The following is a 9040-nucleotide window of genomic DNA, read 5'->3' as shown; positions in this document are numbered from 1 at the left end:
ATACCTGTCCTTGTCACCAACTGAAGTGACCATTGCTTCCATCTGGAACAGCTTGGCTCCCATCTGCACAGTGCTGCTGGGAAGATGTAGACCGGATTCCCTCAGCTACGTCTGCTACAGCCTCCTCCTCTTCCCTTTTCTTCTAACATTGTAATTTTAGTTGTGCCTGTGGGGGCCTGTGCCTGAGGGGGCCTGTGCCTGAGGGGGCCTGTGCCTGTGTGGGCGACTATGCTTGAGGGGGCCTGTGCCTGTGGGGGCCTGTGCCTGAGGGGGTCTGTGCCTGTGGGGGCCTGTGCCTGTGGAGGCCTGTGCCTGTGGAGGCGTGTGCCTGTGTGTGCCTGTGCCTGTGTGGGCCTGTGTTTGAGGGGGCCTGTGCCTGTGGGGGCCTGTGTTTGGGGGGCCTGGGCCTGAGGGGGCCTGGGCCTGTGGAGGCCTGGGCCTGTGGAGGCCTGGGCCTGTGGGGGCATGTGCCTGTACAGACAGGAGCCTGAGGGGCCCTCAGTTCTGGATCCTCTTGAACCTGGAGTAGTTGTGGGCCCTGGGTGGTGAGTGTAGAACTCAGATCCTCTACGAGAATGGCATGAGCGTTAACCACTGAGTCAAGGTTCCAACCCCTGCCCTGTGTTTTTAACACTCCCCAGGTGCCCAACTGTACAGGCTGAGGAGTGAAGAAACCTGAGGCAGCTTCCTTCAACACAACTTCCCCACTGATCCAGGGGCTAGATCATAGATTCTAGAATATTCCTCATCAGAATAATTTCATGGGATTTTTTTTTTTTTCCCAAGACAGGGTTTCTTTGTGTAGCCCTGGCTGTCCTGGAACTCACTATGTAGATCTGCCTGCCTCTGCCTCCTAAGTCCTGGGCTTAAAACATGTGCCAGCAACATCTGGGAATTTAAGAATGCAGATTTCATCCCTCAGCCTGAATCCTCATTCTGGGATTCTGGGGGATGGAGCCAGGAACCTGCCCTTTGATAAGTCAGAGGTGGGAGGCACAGTGAGCCCTGAAGGACCGGGCACTGGTCTCCTCATAATGATGCCTTCTCTCCTGGGGACCACCTCCTCTTGGGTTCTCTACAAGGTCAGGCTGATGACTAGGAACCATCTGTGTCTCCCTCAGACTCCTTTCCAAACAAGAATGTCCCAGATGTCATCAGGATCTCTCCATTCTCGTTTCCTTGAAGGACTGAGTTTAGCCAAGAGGCACAAACCGTTTGATTAGTTTATTAAGACAAAAAAAAAAAAAACTGGGCTGGGGAGATGCCTCAAAGGTGAAGAGCACTGGCTGTTCTTCCAGAGGTCCTGAGTTCATTCCCAGCAACCACATGGTGGCTCACAACCACCTGTAATGAGATCTGGTGCCCTCTTCTGGCCTGCAGAGTACTGTACACATAATAAAGGAATCAGAAAAAGAAAAAAAAAAAGGACCATTCTAGTGAACAAACCACTCTGAAAAGATAGATTGGGTGACCCCAAGGTGGGAAGCAGCCTAATAGACTAGACCAGTGAGGCTTTTTAATATTATTGTTATGAATATTTATGAGGTGGGTGGAATATTTATTGAGTAATGTGACCTTTTCCCCATCCCAAACATAATAGAGCAGATATTCCTGTTAGGATGATTCCAGTGTTAGCTCCACAAACGGAAGGCGTGTCAGAGGATGTGGAGCTTTGGTTAGTGCAAATACAGGTTGAGTGCTCTGGTGGTGTGTTTTCTGATACCATGGGAACTATGTAACTGCAGCTTCAAGGATGTGCAGGCAAGAGGGGCAATCTGACTGTCAGGAGACAGCTCCCAAGATGCAGCCTGTCAGGAGACAGCTCCCAAGATGCAGTCTGTCAGGAGACAGCTCCCAAGATGCAGCTGTACTTTTCTTCCATCACTCACCTAGTTTCTTGTCTACAGGATGGTCTCTGCTGGAATCTGGAGGATTTTAGAAAGGCCTCTTTTGTAGCAAGCTTTTTCTTTTGGGCCACCAACTAGCTCTCAAATCATGACATGGAGACTTATTATCAATTGTGAATGCTCAGCCTTATGCTTGTCCTTATAACTTAAATTAACCTGTTTCTCTTCATCTACGTTTTGCCTTGGGGCTTTTAACCTTTTGTGCACTCTGTATGTCCTACTCATTGGCTGGCTGGCTGGTGGGGGCCTGGCCCCAGGTATCTCCCTTTCTTTCTCCCACTTTCTCTTACCTCCTCTCCCACAAGCCTAAGTTCCTCCTCCTACTTATTCTCTCTGCTCCCCTCCCCTGCCTCATCCTGCTGCCTAGCTGTTGGTCATTCAGCTTTTTATTAGACCAATCAGGTGCCTTAGGCAGGCAAGGTGAAACAGCAACACATCTTTACATAGTTAAACCAATCTAACAAGCCTTTATATACTTAAAGTAATATTCTGCAAGGCTTTACTCACAGTTGATTGTGTTACAGTTAGATGGGTAGGAGAGTATGTGAAAGGACAATGGCACCTTGTGTGAGTCCCTCAGGGCCTTCTTGGGTTCCAGTTAGAGCCCAAGCCTGAGACAAGCTTTGCTGGCTTTTTCATAGAGCCCTATCTTCTGATCCTGTCAGCTTTGCTATTTCATACCCAGTTCCAAACCCTCTTATGTGTTTTGTTTGTTTGAAACTGTCTCACCACGTTACACTGGCTGGCCTGGAACTATGTCAACCAGGATACCTCATACTCTCAGAGATCCTCCTGCCTCTGCCCCTGGAGTGCTGGGATTAAAGGAATGCACCACCACAACTGGCTCTTCAGTGTTCTTGATCTCCACAACTTCATCAGATGAATTCCCTTTACCTCATTCGTTTTGACCATAGTCAGAGGGCAAGAAACTAAGGCCGAATCAGGAAGAGAATAAAAGTTGATTGGAGAAATCCCCTGTACTTGCAGAGAACTCGGTTCTGGCTCCCAGCACCCACATGGTGGTTAACTCCAGTTCCCGGGGATCTGATGTCCTTTTCTGACCTCTGTAGGATGTGATACACATGCAAGCAAATGCTCCTCTACATAAAAATTTGAAAGGTGGTTAGAGGGAAGCCTTTCATTTCTTGTGAGCATTGATAGATCTAGGGTGGTAGGAATAAACAAATGTCAATCAGTGCTTCACAGGAGCTGCAGGCCTGGACCAGGAGGGGGTGGGGCGTTGAAGGGTTTTAAAGGGTTGGGATGCGACCCAGCTGTCCTGAGGTTGCAGGGGTCCCAAATGGTGAAGGAGAGGTGAGGCCAGCAGTTCCCTCGGCCTCCTGGAAAAGTTTCTCTAGCTCTAGGAAAACCAGCTAGTTCTGGACAACAGTAAAGAGCCTGCCAGCCTAGGGCCCCAGATGCCTCACATCCTCACCTCTTTCAAAGAATGTTCTGGAGCTCATCTGCCTTCCTACTCAGGCTGTATGCAGTCGCTTTGACTCTATCCCTCAGGCGCTCCCTGTATGTTCACCTCAGTGTCTTGTTCAGATCCATCCAGTCCTATAGTTCTATCCTGGATAGCAAGAGTTGTTACTGGGGTCAGTTTGCTGGAGCTGTAGTTGGCAGGTAGGCAAGGCAGCATCTCGGGGAGCTGGGTGTGAGTCGTCCACCTTGTACTGCTTTTAAAGGCATAACGGTTGCAAGACCGAAGGGCTCATGGTGAGCAGTTGAGGTCTGGTACCTGGTGTGAGGGGTTGAGTCCCTGAAGAGGTGAAGCTATAGTGTTAGATGCAGGGGAGTTCCCCGGATATGGAGATGTCAGAAAGATGGGAAGCCCTCATTCTTACTTCAGGAGAGCGCAGTTACAATCTGAACAAAGCAAAACCAATCTCTAACAGTGTAAATAACTCAGTGTCCAATGTCCGGGGTCACATAGGAGCTTCTGGGCTCCTCCAAAGGGCTTGGGTCACTTTTCTGGTTCCTTCTAGGCTCAGGTTGGCTCCATGCCACAGCTGCTGCTCTTCTTGCTGGTTGCCCATAGTACCTGCACCTCCAAATTGCTGGGGTCTCTGCTGCAACTGGACTGCAATGGTGCCAGTTGCTTCTCCTGGGCTCTCTTCAGGAACTCCACCCGGCCACTCAGTGCCAAGCCCTAGCTGCTCTCCATGATCCCAAATGCCTTCAAAACCAGTACCACCTGGGTGACTCTTACACATGACCAAGTTCTGCCAGAACAAGCTTCTACCTTGGCTACATCTAGAATATCCTTCTGTGTGCTGACTCTCAGGAAGCACTTCCCAGAAGATATCACCTCAGTGATGCTGTTTTTTTCTTTTCTTTTCTTTTCTTTTCTTTTCTTTTCTTTTCCTCTTGAAACAGGGTTTCTCTGTGTAGCCTTGGCTTTCCTGGAACTTGACACTTGTCTGTAGACCAGGCTGGCCTAAAACTCAGAGATCTGCCTGCATCTGTCTCCCAAGAGCTGGGATTAAAGGTGTGTACCACCAATACCCAGGAAAACTTGGTTCTTAAAATGACCAGCTTGTTAAGGAGATAGATTGTGATCTCATGTGTGTGTGCTTGCACATGTACACGTGATGCCCCACAGGCCTGTGTGGAAGTCAGAGGCCATCTGTGGGAGATATTCTTTCCTTCCTTCATATAGATCCTGGGATCAAACTCAGGCTGTCATCAGGCTTCAGGGCAAGCTCCTTACCCACTGAACCATCTCACCAGCCCTGCTCCACATTTTAACTCCATAATCATGAAGTTCACTTATTTGGCCTGTGGAATCTTAACACACATATAACTCTTTCCCACCCTATCCCCAACCTCGGGGACTTTAGCTCACCCAGAGAAGAGCTCACACACACACACACACACACACACACACACACACACACTAAAAAAAAGACTTGAAGTCCGATTTGGTGAATGAATGAGTCCAAGGGTGACTTGCAGGAGCATAGGCAACTCACAAACAGTCTCACATCTGGAAGCCTCACCCCTGGTCAGTTTTCAACCTCTGGTATATGTTAGTGTTTCTTTTTTGTATCAAACTCACTATATAGCTGAGGCTGGTCTTGAACTCCTGACCCAACATTACCTGTTTTACTTTAGAATTCCTAAGATTATATATAATTGGGGTAGAAAGGGGAGGTGGTCTGCTCCACCATTTCAGAAGGAATGTGAACAGCCCTACTACCATACACCTAGCTCTTAGCCATATACTTGTTTACTTTGTTTCCACAATAGCTCTGCTTCCTGGAGGCAGAGGTTATGCCAAGCCTAGAGCAAAAGCCACATCACAGCATCCCACAGTACTTGTTCATTGGAGACAGGAACGGGAATTTGATGAGGTCCAAGCTCCAGGCCAGAAAAGGGCAGGTTCAGCAGAGGCCAGAAGGTTGAGGAGAATTCCAGGAACTGTAGGTAGATGAGACACTTTATTTACTGAAACACAGGCAAAGGGCAACAGGCTGAAGGCACAGGCCTTGGATTTTAAGGACATAGTTATACAAAATTCACAAAAATGTGGTATTCTGCATATTAATTACATCACTCTTTACTCTGGGAGTTTCCCGGTCACCGTGTCAACCATCATTTGATGCCTCAGAGTCCCCAGGTGTCCTAACCCCCACTTCCTCACTCCTGATGTCTAAACCTTTAACGGCCCTGTGCTTTCTGTTCCCTACAGGGATTTTGATAAATAAGCGTGTAGCTGGAGTTTTTCTTGTCCTGCCTGGCCCACAGTCAGGACAAATCTCTCTTACCCTCCAGTCCCACAGCCACTCAGACCCAACTAAGTAAACACACAGAGACTTATATTGCTTACAAACTGTATGGCCGTGGCAGGCTTCTTATTATCTACTTCCTCTATCTTAAATTAACCCATTTCTATTAAATTATACTTTGCCACGTGGCTCGTGGCTTACCAGTACCTTACATCTTCCTTGTCATGGCGGCGGCTGGCGGTGTCTCCTGCCTCCACCTCCTACTTCCCAGATAAACAAATGGCACATGTACACCTCCAGTTGAATTAATCTGGAGTCTGAGACAGGGAAATGACTTGAGCACCAGAATTTGAAGCCAGTTTAAGTTAGATACAATCTCAAAACAAACAAAAGCAAAGCAAGCATGTCTTCTATATCCTATGACACAGAAAATGGACAGGCTGACTGAAGTTCCCTAAGGGTCTAAATGTGCTGTGCTGGCCCAGTCCGGGAATCATTGAGCACTTACTATGTACCAGAACAAAGTCCTCCATCAAGAGTTCACCCCAAACCCAGTACTGCATAGTGAACACTGTCCCAGGGTACACACAGTAGAGATGACACAACCTTCCAAAGGTGGAACATTGTATTGGATTTTCACATAGATCTAATGCCTGCCTGTCAAAGAAGATTCCAGACAAATACCCCGATTCCTTTTAAAGGGCTTTTATTGAGGGGCACAGGACAAGAGCAACAGGGTAGAAATACAGGGGAATGGTGACACAGAGGGCCTGAGGGTCAGTGTGGACTGTAGATAAAATAAAAGGGTCTTAAAAACATTCTGTGCAAGGCATTAGGAAAGAGCAGACTCTGCACCTATTTGGTTGCATTTCAGGAATCCAAATAGGGTGGAAAAATATGGTTGTAGAGACTTGAGTATTTCTAATAACTCAAGCAAGGCTTTCAAAATATTTTTCAAATTCTCTAAAAAATCCAGGATTTTTTCCCAAACCTCTTTTCTGGGTGTGGACCGACCATGGCTATTCTGTTTGTCCTGATCCCCCTTGGCCTTGGCTTTACTCACTTCAGTCTGGATTTGGTTCTGATTCTTGGCTTTGCTCCCCTCTGTCATAGCTCCCATCTTCTTGGCTTGGGCTCTGGTCAACTCAGCCCCATCTCTGTCACACAGACTGTGGTAGGAAAGGGTCACAGGTTTAAAGGCCTGGATCTTCACTTTTGTTCCCCAAACCTGTAGTTGGAGTTTTCCTGCCTGGCCCAGTCAGGACAAATCTCTCTCACCCGCCAGTCCCACAGTCACTCAGACCCAACCAAGAAAGCACACAGAGACTTACATTGCTTACAAACTGTATGGCCGTGGCAGGCTGCTTGTTATCTACCTTTTCTATCTTAAATTAACCCATTTCTGTTAGTCTATACTTTGCCACATGGCTTGTGGCTTACCAGTGTCTTTACATGTTGCTTCTCATGGCGGCAGCGGCTGGTAGTGTCTTTCTCCAGTCTTTTGCTTCCCAGAATTCTCTTCTCTCTTGTCCCGCCTATACTTCCTGCCTGGCCACTGGCCAATCAGAACTTTATTTACACAGAGCACTATCCATAGCACAAACCCTGTTCCCAGGCCTCATAATCCCCTTAACTGGCACCAGCTAGGACTTAGAGACTAGTTAGCCAGGGATCCCTGGCCTGCTCTCAACATGATGTGGGATGTGGACACCTCCGTTAGTCTCCAAGGCCTTCTGTGTCCACAGTAACTCAGAAGTTGGTGGGTCTGCAGGAGTCTGTGCATGAAGGATAGGCAAGCCTGAGAAAGAAGCTTCCTCACTGAGCTGGGACAGACTTTCTCCAATGAATGAACATGAGTGAGAGGCTGAGGTTGTTGGAACATGAGCCTGGGGTGTCTGATGGCAAATTCAACAGTCTGGTACCTTATGTTTCTTTGTTTAATTTACTTAGGTCTTTTTGAGACAGTTCCTGTCTGGAGTTGACTCTGTAGCCCAGCCTGCTCAGGACTTACTGGCATCTTCCTGCTTCATCCTTCTGAGGTCAGGGATTACAGGAGAGCCAGAACACCTGCTCTACATAGTCATTTCCTGCATTTACACTGACAAATCCTGTCTGTGTGCCTTCCCTCCTTCCTTCCCTCCTTCCTTCCTTCCTTCCTTCCTTCCTTCCTTCCTTCCTTCCTTCCTTCCTTCCTTCCTTCCTTCCTTTCTCTCTGTTTGTGTGTTTGTTGAGATAGTGTCTCAGTGTAACTCTGGCTGAATGAAGCCTGAAACTCATTTTGTAGACCAGACTGTCTTTGAGTTAACAGCAACCTGTCTTTGCTTCCCCAGTGCTGGGCTTAAAGAGGCATGCCATCACACCTGGGTAGACCAAGGATGTTTATGAAATATTTGTCTAACTACAGATGTGAATGTGATGAGATACAGAGTTGCGATCATGATGCTAGATCCTCCTTCCACGTGGGTCCCAGAACCTCCTCAGCATCACAGAAAACAAGATTACAATAGTACCCTGAACCCACATGCAGAACAGACTTGCCAATGTGAACTTCTGCTGTCCTAGGGATCTTTTTTTATGTGGGGAAATAATGTGCACTCTGCCTCTTCTGTGACCCATGCCACCTTCTAACCAGCCTCAAATGCATACACACCCTTTCCTACGCACACCACTGCACAGAAACATGCAATGATGAACATCACCAGATGTGCTGGCTCAGATTGCTTCCAGCACCCCGAGTCCAGCACTTATGCATACCGCCCCACCCCTGACTAGCTCTGTTTGGAACAATCTCTGCAGCTTAATCTCCAAAGATCACCTGCAGCTCCTGGGTGTTTGGATTCTCAACATCTGGGAAGCTGTCAGAGCAACCCTGGATACTCTGTTGTATACACTCCAATTCAGAGAAGAGAGGAGAGTCCTGTGAGAATAGAGGCTGCTCAGGGCTGATAGCTGAAGATGCTCAGGCCAGGGCCTGGCTCTCCAGGTCCTGAGCTTGGGGAGGCCACCTCACCTCTTTGAGAGTCGTAGAGACAGAGGCCAGTTTTCTGAGAACAGTTCCACAGACACACAGCCTTTTCCTAGAGCCCTGCCCTAAATTTTCCTCTACAAGAGGCCAGATCTCAATGACCAGAAGTGCTCTGGTCTCTTTGGCTTTTAATTCTGTATTTGGCTCTGTGTTTCTTTTCTTTTCTTTTTTTTATTTTTTATTTTATTTATTTATTTATTTATTTATTTATTTATTTTGGTTTTTCAAGACAGGGTTTCTCTGTAGCTTTGGAGCCTGTCCTGGACTAGCTCTGTAGACCAGGCTGGCCTCAAACTCACAGAGATTGTGGTATTGTGTTCCCAAAAATATTGTGCAGACTAATAAACTTATGTGGGGTCAGAAAACAGGACAGCCAC

This window comes from Onychomys torridus, chromosome 8 (assembly GCF_903995425.1).
Source record: "Onychomys torridus chromosome 8, mOncTor1.1, whole genome shotgun sequence".
In the NCBI taxonomy this organism is placed as follows: Eukaryota; Metazoa; Chordata; class Mammalia; order Rodentia; family Cricetidae; genus Onychomys; species Onychomys torridus.
The sequence above is the reverse complement of the archived record's forward strand: the minus strand, read 5'-3'. Positions refer to the sequence as shown.